The following is a 22,234-nucleotide window of genomic DNA, read 5'->3' as shown; positions in this document are numbered from 1 at the left end:
TATGCTATGTTTTAACAATTTCCCCCTGAGTAAGACCCCAGCCTTTTGTCTGAGGTTTGTTTCCCATGTAGACGAAGTGTTTCTTTCTTTTTTTAAAAAATATACTTCCTGAAGCAGGTTCTTAATTCAAGAAATTTGGAGATGTGGATGCGAATATGATTTAATGCATGTTCATGCTTAGTTGGATAGCAAATTCCTGTAAGGTCAGGAAACACATGGGCTCGGTTCTTCTACTTAATATTCCTCGAAGACTACTTTAAGGTACAGGCAGATATGAAAACATGTAACTGTTTCTCTCCAGTGAACAGAGGGAATTTAATAATAGAGATGATCTTATATGCCAAATAATGATTAGTATAGCATAAATCTTAAGAATTTGCTTTAAGAGTTGAAAAGGTGCTATCGGCTTTTCTTGATTCCTTCTCTACTTATGACTGTCTCGTACCCCCTGGAATTAACCTACAAATATGGTTACTTCCATCATCTCCTCTGAGGATGTACAGTTGAATATTAAATAATGAGATGAAGACTAGGAACAATGGAACTCTTCAAAAATTGTCCTAATGTTCTAAGACTTTAAACAAACAAACAAACAAACAAACAAAAAACCTCTTGGTGGGCATGGAGTTTGAGTGGGCCAAGTGCAGGGAATCTATCAGATTACCTGTGCTTGATAGTCACCAAATGCCATGGCATAACTGTTTAAGCCCAGGCCTGTAAAGTTACAAAGTTTTATTGCCTTGTCAAACTGTTTGCAGTACTAAATCTGGTGGTTATTATTAAAGGAAACAATTTAAAAATTCAAGGTTTTCACATTATAACCAGACAATGTTGCTTTATATGGTGTCAGTGCTGTAAATGTAGATTTTTGGAGTCCACATGTAAACATTGCATTATCTATATAATGTTTAGAATTTAAATTATGCAAAATTTGGAATTTGGAGATGTGAAAGCCCAGAAAAACTTATTTGCAAATAAGCACTAGCAAATGTTTTAAAACCCAAATGATGCATCGAATGTATAGTGTTTATCCATATTTAATTTTTTGTAAGCTCTGCCACAGTATTAAGTGCTTGGAATTAGTTTGAGAGGAGAGATCCTCCTCTGTAATTCTTTTGTCTATTTTATGGTCAGATCTTCAGGGCTGCAACTCTTTGACCTAGGGAAAAAAAAATCATAGATGAGATGAAATAAATGAAAAGGCAGAGCTTTTACTATTTCTTGTTGCTACTCAGAGTATATAAAAACATTCTATTTCCATTCCTTTTCTCAGGCATAACATGAAACATCCACCCTTTAGGGGAGGTTCTGGGTGATATTCAACTTGGCTCTCTCATCTCAGCTTGGCAGGACTCATCAGTAGTGTCCTTTCCAGCACAAAGGTGAAGAAACCCTCCATCAACACTCCTCTTGGATAGAAGTCTTATTTCTCCCATCTCCTTCAAAAGACGGAAGATTCTGCTCAGAATTCTAAATGAAGCCCCAAGTAAATAGGTGTATTTCCAAGCAGAACTATTCCTTCTAAGTCTATAATCTTCTATCTGAAAAGTCCTGGACATTCCCAAAGTCTGCCTATTGGTAGTCTGTCTGTAAAGGTAAATTTAATTGAAATTGCAATGAATATAAAATGCTTGCTGCATTTAGGGCTAACTGTGTTCCAGGTATAACCTTATAAGGCAGGTTCTATTACATTCATTTACAGCTGGGGATCAGAAACCCTAACAGTTACATGTCATATAATTTCCTCAAGGTATAGAAGATCATAAGATTTGAACAAGGACCCTTGAATTCAGAGCCTATGCTTTACACTACTTTGCTATCTTGCCTTTTTATAAGCTCCAGAGAATGAATAATTTCAATGGTTTAAGAAATTAAAGCGACAAAGGGAAAAGCAGAGAAAGAACGAAAACCAGAAGAGGGATTTCTTTCCATTTCTTAAAATTTCTATATCCCATCTCTGTAAAAGGAGTAAGTGAAGATCTTCAGATGATTCCTTAAAACTTTTGCGAAGCAGCCTTAGGAGTTTAAGGCCCTCAGATAAGCATCAGCCTCTGCAGCAAGTGAAACTAGATCCCTGGGTTCAAAGTGCAGAGCAAGGAATGTTTTTTAGATTGATTTTGAGTAAAGTTAGAATGCTTTAGGTTGCAATTCATCAGAAAACTCAGAATATCCCAAACAGCATAGAATTTTTTTTTTAAATGTCAGATTTATTATAATAAGCCCGAAGGTATAATATGTTGGGATTGGGTAATCTAGAAGCTTAATTATATCACCAAGGATTGATTCAAATTCTATGCCTCTTCCCACTCTGCCATTGTTAGCATAACAACTATTTTTCTTATTGGTCTCAAGATGATCATTTAACTCCAATATCGCATCTCCATACAGCAATACTAGAGGCAGAAAAGGCAACTCTCTATATCTTGTGTATATTTGTTAAAGAAAGAAACCTTTACTAGAAGTGTCTCTAAAATATTTCCCCTTACACATAACATATAACATCGTCTACAACTTGGTTGGATGTCTACCCCAAAACCAACCACTGGTAAAGGGAATTAATATATAATCTATATATATATTTAGAGAGAGACTATATTATATATTATAGTTATATAGAGATACTGTATTATAATAATATATAATTATATATATATATAATTTCAATGAGATGAGAAAATGAGGATGGCATAAATAAGTTATTTTCTAGGAAAATAGGTATCTTTTTCCCAAAGTCCAAATAATGTTGAAATCCCAGAATCTTATTGGTTGAAAACTAGTTTGAAGAGAGGAAAAGATAGAGGCAATAAAACGTGTTCTGGATATTTAATTCGAGCATCTAATATCCTAAGATACATCCTAATTCCTGTTTCCCATATCTGTGGTGAGAGGACAAGTGGGTAATATGCTAAAGTTTAGCATCTATTTCCTCTTTCATCTTCTTAGCAAATATGTAGGGAATGCCTCCCTGTGCTATGTGCTGTCAGGTGCAGGAGTGAGGAACAATGGGAATGAGGAAAGAAAAGTACTAAACAAGTCAGGAAGGTGAATAAGACTCTAGGTGAACTTCTGGGCCTTTGTCCTGGGCAAATCAGTCAGGCTTTGATGAGATCAGGGAACTGTAAGGCAGGCACTAACATATAGTATTACTTTTTTAGGAGTTCCAACTAGAAGCAGATGGAAGGGGCTTACGTTCTTTCTTTGAATTCCACGTTGTTATCATTCCCATTATTTAGTGCTCTTACAGAGGTGGCTTTCCAGTAGTATAGATCCCCCATGATCTTTTCTTAAAGATTTTCAAGCCATGAAAGGATTGCAAAGAAAATTCCCTTTTTAGATAAATACAGCTATCATCAGCTATCTTGTTCCTTAATACATACAGGAATTCAGCCCTTCCACCAACAGAAGGTAAACCCTGCCAACTGTCTAAGCAGAACCATATTGAAAGAAGACTTAAACTGAAAAATATTTCTAAGGAGTTCTCTGGTAGCTCAACAAGTTAAGGATCCAGTGTTATCACTGTAATGGCTCAGGTCACTGCTGTGGCTCAGGTTCAAATTCTGGCCCAGGAACTTCTGCATGCTCTAGGTATGGCAAAAAAAAAAAAAAAAAAAAAAATTCTATATGAAGAACTTCTGACCTAGGGTGATGTCTAAAATGCTGCCATTTATCCAATTTATCCTCTGAACCATTTTTAAATTGTAAAAAATGCTCAAATTTTTATATTTAAATAGCTATTCAGTAAATTGCATCATGGGCCCTGAAGACAATTTTAATAGTTCCATTTTTTTGTTGTTGTTGTTGTTTTTAGTGGTATCTGTTTTGTTGGAATGAGTGAATAGCCTACGAAGGTGATTATTTTGAATAGTACTCTGTATAATTAAAAAAATGATTGAGTCGCATTTTGCCTTAGGGCGATGCTTCACATAAGGCAGATTCCCTTTCCCTCTATATCAATCCCTGGTTAATGATCCAGCTGACAGTGGTCGGAATAAAACTTATTGGAAGCCCAGCATTTGAAGAAAGGAAATATGGAGAGATGGGATATCTATCACACCATCAATAATGTTTTTTCAATAACAAAAACGAGAGTGTCGAGGGAGACTAGGAAGATGAAGAGGAAGGTAAAGATGAAGAAGGTGAAGAAGCAGTAGTAGGAAAAATAAAAAAGAGGAACATATATCCGAAATCCCAAGGAGTTTTTGTAAAAGGTACAAGAATAACCACAGATGTAAAGTCTAGATATTTGTATAAAGAGATCATACAAGAAGCACTTTTGAGAATTAGAATTGCTGACAACAGAATTTAAAATGATGTTAAACTTATTTTGAAATTGCATTGCTTCTTGTTTCATAAAATATATGCCTATAGGGACTCTGGTTAACATAGTTTGGTTGATTATTGTGTTGTTTTAACATCCTGTGGTGAAAGCAATCTGGCAAACTAACCACATTACAGGACAGATTCTAAGGAAATTTACCAAAATAAAGAAATCTATCTGCTTCAACTCTATTTGTAGTTGGTGGCCCTATAGAGAATATGATTTCAAAACACTTTTAAGAGCTTAAACTCTCTGAAACACATTGAATATTCAGCTGTCTGGTGTTTAATACTTGTTATTATCAAATTGCAAATATTAAGTATGAAGCTTTGATTTCTATTTTACACATACTGGATACAAAGTTTAATAAGATATAAATTCCTTTTCAGAGGACCTTATAGTCTGGCACGCCAAGTAAACATTTAGGCTTTTGTAAGAGGAGATGAAATCAAAAGTTATCAGAGTTTGAGTTGTGGCTCAGCTGTAAAGAACCCGACTATTATCCATGAGGAGGTGGGTTTGATCCCTTGCCTTGCTCAGTGGGTTAAGGATCTGGCGTTGCTGTGTGAGCCATGGTGTTGGTCGCAGACACACCTTAGATCTCGTGTTGCTGTGGTGTAGGCTGGCAGCTGAAGTTCCGATTCAACCCCTAGTCTGGGAACTTCCATATGCTGCAGGTATGGCCCTAAAATGACAAAAAAAAAAAAAAAAAAAAAAAAAAATGTTATGTCTTGCTGATTATTATAGATTTACTGGGTCTTAGAGATTATTTTTCTGTTAACCTAACAGTTTGAATATGGCATGTGACTCATTAATGAGACTTATGAATTCAACCCTGTAGAATTTCTCAAGTTCTCTGGCATTGATCTGAAACAACCTGACCTGAGATTGTAGTGACGATAAGTTAGGAGTGAATTATGGGCTGAGGAGTACATAAGATGTTCTCTTTAGCAATTCAATTTGACAAATTTTTTGAGCTTTACACATTATGAATGAATACTAGATCAGGTATTGGTTATCCTAGCCCAGGAAGTCATAAAGATGTTGGAGAGAGATATCTTAGGGGACACTGGGATGCAAGTATGTGGCCCAGATGATCTGAGTTAGATCATGGAGATAAAGATCTTCACTGACTAAGAAGTTACCTCCTCTTTATAGCAGACTCAGGTTCTAAATTCATGAGATCTTTGATTCCTAAAAGCCATGAAAAAAGAAAACAACCTTTACAAATTAAGAGTCTTTAAAGATAACCTATTTATTGCTCTTTGAGATGGATTACATGTTGCTTGTAAATGTGCTTTTTAAAACATTTTAGAAAAACCTAGCATAAACAGCAGATCCCTATTAAGGCATCTACACTTTGTCTTTATGAACACTGGTATTTTCTGATTTCATTGTTACTTTGGATTTTAAAATAAAATAACATGGATAAGGGGCATTAATTCTGTGCCCCAAAGTCATATTGCTCTACTGACAATATAAATTATTAACTAAATTTGGAGGGGGATATCTAAATAAATAAATTTCAAGTAATATAGAAAAACCCAAAAATATTCTCAAGAAAATATATTTAAAGATTAGTAAGATGCAAAGCATTTCAAATTAATGTCTTTTCTTCTTGTATCTTCGTCTTTCTCCTTTTCCTTAGAAGAAGGTCCAATGTCATTTCAGCCCTGAATACATTTCCTTTTGTTTTTGAGGGCTGATGACAAAACATAGGTTAAGATAGTAAATATGGTGAGAAAATAAGGTTAACTTAGGTTATTTTTGTATTTTTATTTTTGCAGAACTAAGACTGTATTCTGTGGCACTTCTGAGCTTTAAGAATATTGACTGATGGTAAGGCCCTTTTAAGAAATTAAAGGTTTTCTTTCATTCATAGCTATGAAATTCAAATATTATATATCCTTGTCGATGGTACATAGTAACTATTGAATATACATACGTTGAGTTAATTGTCTGAGTCATAATAAAAACAAAACAAAGCTCAATTTAAATGAACAATTTCCTTTTGATAAGACACAGAAGCTTTCATGTGAATGGCCGTTCTTCATTTATGTAGATGAGTACAAATTTTTCCTGTGGCACAGCTACTAGTAAATTTCTAAATGTTCTTATTTTCTCTTTATTTGACCATCTGAGTTAATTAGCCCCACCTGGCTGAGCTATAGCTCAATTGAAAGGGAATTCTGAAGATTTTTGCTTTGTAAATTTCATGTTTGATGTAAACACCCTGAGACTTTTATCAATGCAATAATTTTTCTCTTAAAAACTCACTAATATCATAACTATACTAATAAAAGCATAATGTACATTATTAGGTCTGAACTCTTGGCCATGGGTATCTGTGCACTTTAGAGATGGTCTGTGTGCAAGTGTCATAAATGACCATTTTATAGATAGATAATGTTCTTAATCCATAATTCTTTATTGCTGATGGTTATTGCATTAGATGATGACCCATAGCTATTAAGAGTCAGTTTTTAATATCACAACCATTTAGAAAGGTTAATGGACTCGGTTTTGAGACTTAACCTTTGGATGCTGCAGGTTAAGAGGTTATATTTGTGCACTAAAATGCCAGAAAATATCTACTTATTTTCATTTCTCTATGTACTTTTAGTAGTGTGGTTATGTACAGTAATAGCTATTTACCAGGCAAATGGAAAGAAAGTGTGTGACACATAAGATAACAAGTTTCTAAAGCAGTGACACTCTTTTTAAAATATACATATCATATTTGGCTTCTATTAGTTTACATTTAGACTCAGCAATTGAACTGTGAACAGATGCAACCTAAATCAGTTGAGGAATATTTATTATAGTTATTCAAACAAAAAAAAAAGATCAAGATTATGATTCACAGTTTTATTGCCTAATCTTAAAAGTTTACCCGGTTGGTAATGGGGAACTGGTCATTTAAGAAAAGCATGAATCCCTTCTGCATGATACCTAATCACAGCCCAGAATTTTCAGAGGAATAGAATATTGTGTATATGGATTCAGTCAATTTCATTTCAAAAATCTTAATGGGGGTTCCTTGTTGACATTTATCAGTTATTTTGCCTCCCATTATTCATTTTCTTCTTCTTTTTTTTTTTTTTTTTTTTTTTTTTTTTTTTTGGTCTTTTTTCCTTTTTCCTAGAGCCTCTTCCCACAGCATATGGAGGTTCCCATGCTAGGAGTCTGATCAGAGCTGTAGCTGCCGGCCTATGCCACATCCACAGCAACGCGGGCTTCAAGCCATGTCTGTGACCTAAACCATAGCTCACAGCAACGCTGGATCCTTAACCCACTGAGCAAGGCCAGGGATCGAACCCACAACCTCATGGTTCCTAGTAGGATTCGTTAACCATTGTGCCACGACAGGAACTCCCTCCATTTTCTTCTTAATATCAACCTTATTCCCTTTTATTCCATTCATTCATTACTTGTGAATAAGCTTGTGGGAAGAAAATTACAGGCACTTCCTTTCTATTTTGGAAGCAGAGGCTGAATGTATAAGGAGTAACAGTAATGGCTCCTAAGGAATTCCACCTTCTTATACCCACCTGGTGTGTCTTCCCTCCACGTTGACTTTGAGCCTGGCCATGTGACTTGTTTTGGCCAATAAGATATAAGTAAACATAGTGCCAGAAGAGGCTTGAAAAGTGCTTGTCTATCAGGTTACTTTCTTGCTTGTTCCTTTTAGAGCCCATCCACAATGGAAAAGGCCTAGGCTATGATGTATGAGGAGAGACTCCTGAACCAGTGGCTTCTTTGCAAAATTATCATCAGACATGGGAGGGAAACCATCCAGAACCAGAGAGTCCTCAGCTGATCTGCCTTGCCCCATATTCTGTTACCTAACCTCTCCTTGGCTCTGAGCTACTTGACAATTTTCTAAGAAATTGCCTTTTACTAATCAAGCCAAAATTCGTCACTAATATGACCAAGAACCCAAAATAACATAGATTCTTCAACTGGGACTTTGACAGTGCAAGAGGGTGTGGGGTGGGATAGCTTGACATTAACACACAACCACCATGAACAGATACAGATTCACTTAGGTTATGAGTGAATCATCTGCAGTCACTTAGATTTGGTTATCAAATATGCCTTACCAGGAAGTGGTTAATAGAACCAATTATGAGGCAGACAGTAGTATGAACTTAGCCACCTCTGAGTAGGAATTTGAGTTTCCACTTGTCATTTACTTTTTTAAAAAAAACAATTAATATTTAAAATTTTTTTGTTGGAGAATAGTTGGCTTACAATGTTTTGCTAGTTTCAATTGTACAACAAATGAAATCAGTTATGCATATACATATATCCCTTCTTTTTCACATTCTGTTCCCAAACAGGTTATTACAGAATATTGAGTAGAGTTCCCTGTGCTATGCAGTAGATCCTTGTTAGTTATCTATTTTATATATAGTCATGTGTATATGTTAATCCCAACTTCCTAATTTATCCCTCCCCTTTTTATGTGTGTTGTATGGAGCTCAGTCTAGAAGTTATTCAAAGAATAGTTACAATATTTGAAGACTTTGTGTCCTAAGCAACATTCTTTTTCCCAGTTTCATTGAAAATGATTGACCTAGAATATTGTATTCTCATCATCTGCTTTATGCTTTTGGTAAGTTCATGTAAAATCCATATAAAACATATGACTTATCCTAGGAGATACCACACATTAATTTTTTCCACCCATAGCTCTTCTCATAGGCTGAACTGTGTGATTATTGATACATGTGTCTGTTTTTACTAGTTTAAGGACAGTAGCTCATTGTCATTGTATTTCTTCAGTTCTAACCTAGGGTTGATTGGTGGCTAAACTAAGGCATGTGTAGATGTAGGCAATTTAGAGAAGATCCTGGCTTGTTGAGCTGGCTATCACCACAGAGAGGCAAGTAATTATGATACCATGGCCAGACACACTGCTTTATAGACAGATGATGCTCAATAAATGCTCATTGACTTGAAGTTAAGTAGTTTTCCAAATTTGGAGAATTCTAGAACAAAGGAACCCAGAGTTTTTGATATTATATAACCACTTACATGGTAAAAGAAATTCCCTTTTGATACACAGATAGGTGTATCAAAGATGAGGTGTCATGAAAAGATGGAAAAGAGATATGAAATCTAAAATCCAAGAGGAAAAAAAAGGCCTTGGATGTTAAGTAACATTTCCTTTTTCTTGCACAGGGTCATTCCACCAAAAGCTCTCACAATCTATCCAAAGACTGTAAATTTGGTGTTTTGTACATTAGAAGGTACATTCAACTGACAATGCTGGGAAATCCATTTTTACAACTTAACAATTTCTGTCAACATTTAAAAAATGTTTTCTGTATCCATTTCTTGGGAGACTCATAAAGCTGGCTTTCCTGAGTGTTCTTGGTTTCTGCTATTTTTTCATTCTTTAACTTTTTTTTTCTTTCCATTTCAAGAAAAGCTATTGGCCATTTTCTCACCTTCTTTGGCTTTGGCTCTGATGCTGGGTGGTTCCAATATAATTAGGTGAGATTTTTATAGGCCCTCAAAGGCTAACAAAATAATAAATGTAGCAGTTCAAATAATAGCAATCATAGCAGGTCAAGCCAAAAAAAAAAAAAAAATCCTTTGGACTGAAATTGACAAACCTTAATGTTATCAGAGTTTGGAAATGCAACACTGTCTTTCTTATTTTTAGCTTTTTTAAACTTTTTTTTCCTTTGTATTACACAGGGATATTTTCATTCTTTTCAACTGTTACTGATTTTTCAAATTTAAATTTTCAATGCATAGATTCTGCTTACTAAGAAAGTATCAAATATTAAGGCAAAATGAATCCTTTTCCAAAATGATCATGTTTTTTCTAGACTCTTTCAAAGGATACCTTTTCTTTATTTACTGTCTTACAAATCAAAATGTTACAAATTTCTTTGAAATGCTTTATTTGAGCTTAAAAATAATGTGTTTATTGAATAAAATTAAACTATAGAAAAGCACAAAGAAATTACAATTGTTATTTTCCTAGTGATAACTAGCATTGCCCTTCTATGGCCTTCTAGTCTTTTTTCTCTGACTGCATGTTTATGACATATATGCAACTGGAATCAAGCTTGCTGATTAAGCAGTATGAAATAAAAATTTCTTGACAGTAAACATAAGGGCTTATAAATCTTGAAGTAATAAAATTTCAAGTGTAACCCTTTTATAATTAAAACGACAGAAATCTATCAAATTTCTATCGTGTAAATGGGAGTACAGTTACTCCTTAGGTATGAATAATTCTCGCTGTTTTGATGGGAGCATGTGAAAAAAATAAGTACAGCATATATAATATGTGAGATTTCAGATGGCACTAGAAATGATGTCCTAAAATCCATTTTGATATTTTCCAAGTGACTTTAAGGCTACTTCCCTCTTGATCCTCACCTAGCATTGGTGTTCTCATGAAATTCATCTGTTACACATACAACTGGCTGAAATAAGCAAAAAAATTAAGCTCACAGCATTTTACCTTTTTAAGCATCACTTTATTCATTTTTTTTTTCATCAACAGTTAGAAATGTGGCCTCTGAAAGACAGCAAGGCATGGTTTTGTAGCATACCGTAGCCTCTTTCTGTCGCCTCCACTCAGTGCTAACTCTTTTGTTTGTACAATATTCTTTTATTCTGAGCAATATAACATTTTAGTTCTTGTAATAAATGCCTTCATGTGAAGCAGTTCAGCTAAGAGAATGTTATTAGACTGTGCTCCCAGGCAGCGCACCTCCACACGATCAATACAAAGCTGGGCCTCAGCTCATTCCCTCTTTGCTTAAATTCCCTGCAAATGTGCAAGAGAAGCAGCAGAGGGTGTCATCAATCACAGGCCACTGTGACATATGCTGAAACCTGACCAGGGCTGAGATGTTTTAATAAGGCATCCATTAAAACCCTCAAATAAATTGCAATTTGAAAACAGAACATAATACCAGCCAAGTTTTCCTCATCCATCTTGTGGCATGTCATGTAATGTAATTGCGTTGTTAATTTATCCAAGAAGTTTCTCAGTACACTGTTTCGTTGGCACTGCTTAATTTCCCTGTAGACTATTTGTGTGTGTGCGTGTGTGTGTGCGCGTGTGCGCATGTGTGCGTGTATGTGTGTGTGCGCACACGTGCATGTGACACAGGAAGCAAGAGAGTGAGCAACTGGAGGAGAAAAAAAAGACAGAATCTGTGTTTATTTCTGTGTGTTGGTGTGTCTGTGTGTCTTTTGGTTCCTTGGAGGAAAGAGTCATGTTTCTGCTTAGCCTGGCATCAGCCAGAGAGCTGGTCAGAAATTTGAAATGTTTGACGTTTTGTCAATGGCCCGTGAGCAACCCAACTCACCCTCAGAACTCTGACTTACAGCAGGGCCACCTCCTTTCCCCTCAACTTGCCACTGGTTTATGCCCTTCATTAGTGGGATCACTTGGAGTGCCTGTGGATCCTATCAATAAATATTGATGGAAGTGTTTAGGGGCTACTTAGGATCAACACAGTGACACTCAGGATGGTACCGATTTGGATTCCCTAGCTCTTAGGTATAAGCGAAAAGTTTTGACAAGTATAAGAAAAGTAGGAATTTATAAATCAATAGGAGAGAATGACAGAGTGTTTCTCTGGAATAATGTTAAAGGATTGCACTGTGTATCATATATGCATACATGTGTGTATGCATGTATTTTTAAGAGCTCAGAGGAAAGATACAGGAAGGCAAGGGTGCTTATACATTTCTTTGTCTTCTAAGCATAAATCTAGAAGTAAGTAATGCAATTCTTCATGTACGGCTGCATCAGCAGATTCCTCACCTTTATTTATTCCTCTAGGTTTTCTTAATCTGTTCTCTTCTTTCTTTAAGAGAAGCCCTTGGAAGGCACAGGGTAAGTCCACCTTACACATTCCATCTATATCAACGATGTCACAATAACCATGGTGCCAATCAAATATTGGTTTAAAACTGTCAAATGTCTTTCCTAGCCCCACTGTTTTGAAGTGATAAGTTGTTGAACTAATGACAGAGGGAAGACAGTGTGACAAAAGGGAAAAAAAAATCATCCACCAGAAATCTACTCGTGGAGCTGTTGTTTTATGATTATTAATCGAGTAAAATAGTTGCTTGAGATCCAGTTAAAAAAGTCAAATGTAAAGCATGCCAGTTAAAAAATGAATGGCCACCCTTTCTCAATAGATCCTTATGTCTTAAGTCATGTTTTAAGTTGGTCCTAAGATGAGGGTGACATTCTAATGTGCAACCTGCATACAAACTATTCTCTAAGGCTCTACCTTATCACTATGCAAACTCTTAGACAATCACTGTGTATGAAAGGTGCCAGGGAAAGCCAAATTAGTTTCTTCTTTCTGCTAATGGATGACCTTTGTGATTTGGATCAGGGGTTGAAATTCACTTAGTCAGAAAGACAGGGGAGTGGGAAAACACCTAAAATCATTTTCTCTCCCTACAGAGGAGATGTCTGGCTACCACTTGCCCAATAAATGTCAATTGGGTTATTTAAAAAAAAAATAAGCAGCCTGATTCAAAAGCATGGAATATTTGGTTCAGAGGTGCTGGGTAGTAGGAGTGAAATTGCTTAAAAATATGAAATCGAAAACCATAAAGCATTTATATATGACATAAAACTAAAGAAGCAAAACCATTAAAAATTGGACATGAGAATGGTTAGTTCTATCATAGGGACTTTGCTAACACCTCAGTATTCTACAAAGATTCCTAAAGCTTTACTGAAATTTAAGCTGATTTTATTATGCTTAGGATAAATCATGTTTGGTTTCTTATAGCTGAAAATATTTTGAGGTTTAGCTGAAATTTGTTTGGAATTGGGAGTGTAATACCCCAAGCAACATTCAAGGGATCGGAACCAACAGGAACTGGAAATATACAAAAACACTGTTTCTTTAGTTCCACGTGAGCCTGGGTTGCCAACTTTCACATGATTCTAATGTTAGCTCAAGCTTTCTGGCAGTCCCATTGTAAGCTCCATTTCACAAGCATCCTCTGCTATTTTGGCATTTTAATGTTGGCCTTACTGCTTTTTACTTCCTTGTCCAGAAATATAGTCATTTAAAAACAGTATAATTATTATTGGATGTGCATTTTTTTTAAGTTCCAGCTTGAGATGAATTCTTTCTTGCATTTAGCTACTACCCTTGCAATGCACAGAGGGAATAAAACATTAAAGACACCGAGGACATGGACCTTTAATTCCTCTTGTGTATTGCAAGGGCAAGAATGAAATGTCAGTTCCCAAGGTGATTATATAGTGCATGTTGGCAAGAATGGAATAATTGTGTCCTACCCAGGGTGCGAGAAATGTATACATGGGGAGATAAAATTGTAAGAGGACAGACAGTATAGGGTAAGCACATGTACAACACAAAAGAATTCAATTGGGTGGATGACACAGGTCTTTGGCCTTTGTGGAAATCAATGAACTGCTGTTTAGGTGTCTTTTTCAAAGCACAGGGATGTTGAAAGGATAAAGTCTTGGCTCTCTGATCCATTGAGACTTGCTCAGTTAACCCTAGGATATTTTTAAGAAAGTTGATTTGTTTTTCTGTTTGATTCCCTTTTTCTCTCGGCTTCCTTGAACTGATTTACAATTCCTGCATCTATTGCTGCCTTTAGCTATAAACGCCATTATTCAGCTACCCTTTTTGTAATTAAATTCTGCTTGAATTGCTTATAGGTCTAACCCTCCTTAACTTCTCTCTGTGACCTCCTGTTTCTAAGTTAGTTAGTGACATTGTATTGGACACACCATGAATGACCTTTCCCGGCTGCTAAAATACCCAGGTCTGAATTCAATTTGAGGTTTCAATCTTTGTACAAAACCCCCTGCAAACTTGCATGCAAATTCAAATCTTGATCCATAAAAATCTTCTAGCAATATCATTCTAATTTCAGAAGCCTAGTGAGATGAAGCCATGTGTTATGTTATAAACACCCCAACAAAAGAACTGTGATCTTACCATGTTATTTTTTCCCCCAATGTAATTTTGTAAATGTTGTTGATTCTGCCTCACCATTTGGAGACTCTTACATGTGTTACTCTTCCAAATTCCCTGCTTTAAAATTCCCTAGAGCCCCGTAAGTGCTGGGTTTCTTAAAGAAATAGGTTACCCTCACCCCTACCCCCCACACTCCCCACTCCTCCAAAAACAATCCCCATACAAAAGTGCCAATAAACTAACTCAGCCGCATACAATGATATTGTGAAGAAAACCTCAGGAGAAAACCATTTAAATTTCATGGCATAAATCTGAGCTCTTGGCCAACCTTCCCTTAGCAAGTAGCAAGCACAAGTCTCATGCTAATTCTCCACCAAACCTCGAGTTTTATGAAAGCTACATTTTATCTGTTTGGTTATTTGCAGTCACTGGAGAGTTGGAAAAGGAATATTAGCACCACTCACATTTTATTGTGGGAGTCACAGTACTTGGTTGACCCCCTTTTCAGGTCCTATTGAATTTCCTATACAAAGGAAATGAAAATGTTTTATATTTAATACAGCAGCACATAACGAGAGGCTTAGTTATTACACAGAGAGCTGCAATTTTCTGCCTTTGTTTCAGCTATTACTGTGGAGCTGAAATTTCCAAGCACATTTTTTATGATTTGTTTATTGCTGGCATTAGAGATGACAGGGAGGGGGAATGCCACCTTTATGCTACCTACTTGACAGTAAAGGGTTTTCTGTTTGTACTGACTTATTCCACAAAAGAGTGGTCCAGCTTTTTCCTGATGTCCCAGTTTCTCACAGACAGATCAATTTTAAAAATTAAAGAAAAAAAAAAGGGATCTGGCAGAAATCACAGATTGAACAGAGCACGTTTTCCTGATTTTACTCCCATGTACTCTGAGGTTACCCTGGGGAGAGAACTCCGGTTGGGCCTTTTTTTTTTTTTTTTTTTTTTTTTTTTTTTTGTCTTTTTAGGCCTGCATCCATGGCATACAGAGGTTCCCAGGCTAGGGGTCAAATCGGAGCTGTAGCTACTGCCACAGCCACAGCTCACAGCAATACCAGATCCAAGCCACATCTGCGACCTACACTACGGCTCATGGCAATGCTGGATCCTTAACCCACTGAGCAAGGCCAGGGATCGAACCTGCATCCTCATGGATACTAGTTGGGTTCGTCAACCACTAAGCCACGATAGGAACTCCCAGTTGGGCTCTTAGCATGTGCCAGGCCCTGGTGCTAAACACTTTACCTTTATTATTCAATTAATTACAATGATGAGAGTGCAATTACAGGTAGGTGTTCTTATAATTATTAGCCTCTTTCTATAGATGAGGGAACAGAGGCTTAGAGAAGTTTTCTAACTTGCCCAGTGTTGCCAACTAGGATTGGAACCTGGTCTGTCTGACCCAAGAGCCTCTTCCTCCCTCTTTTTTTGATGACAATAGTCATTGATTCTATCTTCAAAAATTTACCTTCCTTGCTGCTTGTTTGATACTTATACTGCTTTTTAAAGAAAATGATTTTATAACATACACATACCCTTCAGCTAGACAATCAATTTTGGCAATTATTTTTTCCCCTTTCTTCACACCATCCTCCCACACATGAATACATACACACACATGAGTATACCCATACACTCGTGTGTGTATTTATTTCACATGGCTAAACCATCTGAAAGTAAGTTACAGTTGTTATGATACTTCTGAAAATAAGAACATTCTTCCACTGAAACACAATGCCATTGCCACGTCATAAAAATAAACATTCAATAATGTCATCTACTATTCAATCCGTATTCAAATTTCCCCATTTTTTCCCCAAATGTCTTTTATAACTTTTACTATTTTTGACAAAGGGTCCAATCAAGGAGGAAGTTGCCCTCTTAACTACTCTACCTTATAGCCTCTCCAGAACCCTGGATGTGGAGTGAGATCTCAGGTTAAAAGAATTAACTACAAAAGCTTCTGCTTAAGTGCAGCTATTATATTGATTTATATAGTTATCATAGTAGGTTTATACATTCTAAAGGCCCTTTCCATGCTGACATTCTTGGAGCCTGTGGTGCTATGACACTGGTTATTCAAAGAGTGGAATAATAGAATGGTTTGGTGATTCCCTAAGCTATTCTATAGACATTTAGCCTCAGAATTAGTTATAGCTGCCATATTCAGCCTGATTCTTTCATGTCATTGCTTAAATGATTCTAAACTAGCCTCAGTAAATCAGTTTCTAAACAGGCAACTCCGGACACTCCAGGATTCAAAAAGTCACTATTGAGGGAGAAGAAAAGGGAGCACATGAGTAAGAAACTGGACATGAGGGAAAACTAGGGAAAGAATGTGAAGAAGAGGAAAAAAAAAAAAAGAGAGAGATCAGAATTGGCTTGATGAAATTTACAATGACAACAACATTGCAATAATGGCCAACATGTATGGCGTGCCTGATGTGCCTGAAAGAATAATGTGGGTTTTATATGTAGTATTTCATTTAATCCTCACAAATAATGTTTCAAAATAGGTTACTATTACCTCTTCACCATTTTATGGAAGAATTATTGAGTCTTACAAAGGTTAAGTATCTTGTCTAAGGTCACTGAGATAATAAAATGCAGCTGTGCTCAAACCCAAGCTAAAGAAAGAGGGTGGGAAAAGGAGGAGCTAAGGAATGGTGACATTGGTGCGGCTGAGTGGTCATCCTCTGCTCCTACTCTGCCCTCTCTTCCCACAAGTTCTTAGTCAGTATATCCCGTCTCTGGTCGAGAATCTCTTTTTTTCCCTGTGTCTGCTACCACTGCTTTCATTTGAGCCAACCCCAGCTCTTCACCAGATGCCTGCAATAACTGAACACACTCTCTGCAGCCAGCCTCTTCCTCTTCAACTGTACAAAATGGTCAGAATGCTCTTCCCGGTGATCTTTCTCAACTTGGCACTCCTTTGTTTGAAATTCTTTGACTGTTCATCACTTAGACTAGTGGTCGTTAACCCTGCCTGCGCAGGAAATCCCTGGAGAGCTTTAAGACATGTTGGTGGCCAGGCCCCCTACTCGGAGATTCTGATTTGATTATTCTGAGGAGGTGGAATTTTTCCCAGAAAAAATACAGGACACCCAGTTAAATTTGAATTTCCAGTAAACAAATACTTTTATTTTAATTATGTCCCAAGTACTGCACTGGATATACTTTATAAAAACGTACTAAAAATGTGTTTATTTAAAATACTGATTTAATTGGTTACCTTGTATTTTTATTTGCAAAATCTGGCAATGTGTTTGCATATATTGTGAGGAAGCTGAACATAAGCATTTAATAAATCTCACTAGGTATGTCATGCACAGAGTGGAAACCACTGACTTAAAGGAAAAACAATGAATAAAATAATATCTGAATGTCTTTTTTTTTTTTTTCTGAACATCTTCTTATGGCATAAAAGGTTCTTCAGATTTTGACCTCTACTTCCTTTCCATGTCTCACACCCACACCTCACCTTCATCATGCTCAATGCTATGTAGTTTATCTCCATGTCTTTGCACATACTGTCTCCCAAGCCTGAGATTTCTTTTCTGGGCTGTTTAATGAACTCAGTCATCCTTTAAGACCCAAATCTGACTTCTTTAGGTGAAGTAAATTGCATGGTCTTTTCTACACTTGCAGAGTTTTGCATCTGTATCTGCTGTTCTGGCTACTAAGAGTGCATTGTCTATCCATTTTACCAGGCACTGCGTTAGTCACTTTACCTTAATCTCAAACTCACATCAGTTTCATGCAAATTGACATGTACTATCCTTTTTTATTATTCTGAAACAATAATATATGTTAAATACAACCTTTTTTTGCCAAGATTTCTTTCTTTCCCTCCTACCCACCAGCCAACTGAACAGAATAGAACAAAACAGCTTAGACAAACAAGTGTCTCCATGGCTTCAATATTTTAAAACATGTTTATTTCTCACATCCCCAGGTACAATTTCCTACTGGCACAAAAGTTATCCTCAATAACATTTTGTATGTATCATACATTAATTTATGTAAAGCTTTGTTCAATGTAATTAAAATGTTACCATATTTGGTATTAGATATTTTGATATTTTCCCTATCCTTAACAATGTTAACATGCCATACAGTAAAATTCCATTAATTTAGATTTATAGATTATGATTTGGAAAAAGACTATGTTCTGGTTAATTCTCATACCAGAGGACTCATTTACCAGAGGACTTCTTTTGAAGTTGGAAACAGGAAGAGAGTTCATAATGTCAGCTGTTTCATAGTCCCTGGGTTAAAACTTAACATAGATTTCCATTTGAATAATGAGAGAGAAGTCCACTGAGGGAGGGAAGTCAGGTGGTCACCGTTGCCCCAAATATGTCATTCATGTTTGAGTTTCCCATTTGGAAGGCAGGTGGAAACTTCAGTGCAGGATGGTGACTTTTCCCAGCTGAGCCATGGGATTTAGAGAAGCTTCTGACAAAATTGATTTTTGATAAATTTTTGTCAACTGCTATATGACCTTGTAGCATTTTTTTATCCTCTTACAAAGCAACCCAAAGTTTGCAATGTGTCTTGGATTGTTAGTTGTAAAGGCATACTGTATTTCACTTCTTTGTAGCAGAGGGATAATGTCCTGCTTCACTGAACTTTTCCCTTGTCCTGTGTTTCCCTTTTTCATCTTGTAGTATGGCCACTTTCTTCCAGGCACTTTTAGGTAGTGTCAGAAATTATCTTTCTTGATGTTAAGCCTTTTTAACTTCTCTTGTCAGTTAAATGCCTTCTTCCTCACTAGCCAGTGACCTCCTTAAAGACAGAGACTGCCAAGTATTGTGCAACCAAAAACCAGGTTTCATATGTTTATTTGCTCAAAAACTGTCACGTGATATTTGCTGGCATACAAACTGCAACTCACAAGGCTAGTTGTCATTAACTTGAAATAACAAATCAACAAATGATGACATTTAAATCATGAGAATTTGAGATATTCAACAGAATGTACCAAATAAATTCCTTAGCAAAAAGCAGATAGATCATGCATACAATTGTAAGTGGGAGTAGTCAGAATACTAGATGTGCATGCAAAAATCCTGTAGGAGTAGTGAGGCCTCTACATTCATTTTGTCTAGGGAAGTCAGATTTAGGTCTAAAAGGACAAGTGGGAACTCATCAAACTGCTCAAAGGATAATCTCAGGCTTGGGAGACAGCATGTAAAGACATAAGAGTTAGAAAATGTAAGGCTAGAGAGGTGTTGGGTGTGGACAGACAGAGGAGATGAGACTTAAAAGCAGCAGAAAACAAAGACAGGCAAATGACCAGTGGGTACATGACTAGATGCTGAACATCACTAATAATTAGCAAAATGCAAATGAGAAGCAGAAGGAGATATCACCTCACACTGTTAGAGCATTAAGGCCAGAGATGACAAGTGTTGGCAAGGAAGTAGAGAAAAGAAACACTTGTGCACTATCGGTTGGAATGTAAATTGGCATAGCCACTATGGAGAACAGCATGGAGATAACTGAAAAAAATTTTTTTGTTGTTGTCTTTTTAGGGCTGCACCTGCAACATATGGAGGTTCCCAGGCCAGGAGTCAAATTGGAGCTGCATCTGCTGGCCTATGCCGCAGACACAGCAACATGAGAAGATCTGAGCCTTATCTGTGACCTACACCACAGCTCATGGCCATGCCATATCTTTAATCCACTGAACGGGGCCAGGGAATCATACCCATGTCCTCATGGATATTGGTTGGGTTCATTACCCTGAGCCACGATGGGAGATCCTACTGAAAAAATTTTTCAAAGAACTGCCATATGATCCAACAATCCCACTTCTGGGTATATATCCAAAGGAAATGAGGACATGATCTCAAAGAGATTCTTGTACTCCCGTGTTCATTTCAGCATTATTCACAATAGTCAAGACATCAAAACAACCTGTGTTCATCAATAGATAAATGGATAAAGAAAATGTGTTGTGTATACACAAGGAAATACTGTTTAGCCATGAGAAAGAAAAATCCTGCCATTAGCGGCAACATGGATGGAACCTGAAGTCATTATGCTAAATGAATAAGTCAAAGACAAATACCATATGATATCACTTATATGTGACTCTAAAAAAATCCAAACTCATAGAAACGAAGGTAGTTACATGGGGTATTGGGGTGGGAAAAATAGGGAGATATTGGTCAAAGGATACCAGTTACAAGATTAATAAGTTCTGGGGAATCTAATGTACAGACTGGTGACTTTATCAATAGTGTATTATGTACTTGAAACGTGCTAAGGGAATAGATATCAAATGTTCTCACACATAAAGGAAATGGTAGTTATAGAACCTGATGGAGATGTTAGCTAATGCTACAGTGGTAACCATTTTGCAATATATAAATGTATCAAATCTATACATTATATGCATTAAACTTAACAGTGTTAGGTGTCTAGTATATCTCCATAAAGCCAGGGAAAAGAAGGGGGCAGAGTTAAGACTCTGAAAGATATTTTTTCTGTAATAAAGAGTTCATCTATTACTTCATTCATAATTTTTTCTATAAGCCAGTAGTTAATAGTTTTCAAAGAAAAATAAGTGATTTATTGTGATTCTTATGACAATTTTGGAAATTGCTAGGGGAGGTGTAACAATTACAAAGAAAAAGGAAAAGTTAAATTACCTTCTGATTCAATATTATAATCATGAATACTAATAACAGACCACCTCCTTCCTCACTGCCCATTCTTATCTATTTTTTCCAGTTTCATTGAGATATAATTTATGTATTGTATAATTTTAAAGATTTTTTTTGTTTTTCCCACTTTTATTGAGAAATAATTAATATATAGCACCATATAAGTTTAAGGTATACAGCATGATGATTTGACTTACATATATCATGAAATGATTACCACCATAAATTTAGTGAACTCTTATGTACCGAACATGGAGCTATAATGCAAACAACACAGAGAATATTTTATTTTCTTAGTAGATGGTCTCAGAATGTGTTTAAAAGTCTCCATTTGTTGTGACACTTTCATGATAAGCTCCTTGAGATGAACCTAAGACTTGAAAGAGCATGCTGAAAACACAAGAAATAGCTTCTAATTTCTTTTCTAAGATTAGTAGTCTCTGATAATTGTCAGGTCTTTGGTTTAAGTGAACAAAATTATGCCATTTGTGGGTATAATTTTGATCTAGATAAATGTCTCTATATAATAGAAGGGAGAGACATTCGAGGTTGGAGATTATCATGTCTGGGAAAAAAGAAAAAAGAGCCAGGTCACATGGGAAGAAGAAACTGCCCCATCTCCTATCAAAAAGAAATAAGAACAAGAGCTATGTCTGAAGTTATAAATGTGATTGGAATCCTCCTTTGTACTTCCCTAAGTCATCTTCACTCTTATACATTGCTCCCTAATAATTACATGTAGAAGCTAAAAATGAGGATAAAAGGATACCTGGTATTTGGGCGCCCAATATAGTTGTGTAGATTAGGGCAATTTACATACATAAAGCAAGCAAACATACTAGCTGTGTAACTAAGGAGATCTCTGTTTCTTAAATTTTGAGTAATGATACCTAAGACATGGGATCATTTCAAGGTTTAAAGTAGTGATAAAGTATGTATGGAAGCTAGACTGAGATTGGTATCCTATATCATGCAATAAACCATGGCTATAATTATCTATGCAAATAGACTCATCTAAATTGACTAGGTCTTAGAAACTCAAATACTGATGTCATGAGACCCTTGAAACTGGGATCCAGAGCACATACTAGTTGTGAATAGAATGAAACAGATTAGGTTCGGTGAGCCATTTTTATGTCATTATCTCCCTCTACCTCCATCAATCTTTATATGTTCTCCACTTTCATTTTTTTTTTAGACAGGAATTAAAAACTCATTTACACTAAGGTTTTAAGATACAAGTGGCTTACAAGGTTCAATGG

General features: G+C 36.2%; 1 protein-coding gene across 7 annotated transcripts in view; it reads left to right on the top strand.

Moving 5' to 3' along the window:
- The window catches only part of LOC102166428 (uncharacterized), a 531,894-nt gene that overhangs the window by 432,455 nt on the left and 77,205 nt on the right, over positions 1-22,234 (top strand). Inside the window, exons 3-6 of one of the 7 annotated variants that reach the window (XR_014814727.1) lie at positions 1,274-1,595; positions 4,708-4,831; positions 6,106-6,157; positions 8,010-10,298. The gene's annotated coding sequence lies outside the window, so the exon portion shown is untranslated. Of the gene's footprint in view, positions 1-1,273; positions 1,596-4,707; positions 4,996-6,105; positions 6,158-8,009; positions 10,299-22,234 lie in introns of those variants that run through there. The other 6 variants (XR_014814724.1, XR_001302356.3, XR_014814706.1 and 3 more) reach the window with 6 other exon arrangements.

Source organism: Sus scrofa, chromosome 1 (assembly GCF_054392235.1).
Source record: "Sus scrofa isolate SSC_HxYL_T2T_F1_AM1 chromosome 1, Sscrofa_HxYL_maternal_Yorkshire_Landrace_v2.0, whole genome shotgun sequence".
Taxonomy (NCBI): domain Eukaryota; kingdom Metazoa; phylum Chordata; class Mammalia; order Artiodactyla; family Suidae; genus Sus; species Sus scrofa.
Note: the sequence above shows the minus strand (reverse complement) of the source record. Positions and strands in the feature narration are given on the sequence as shown.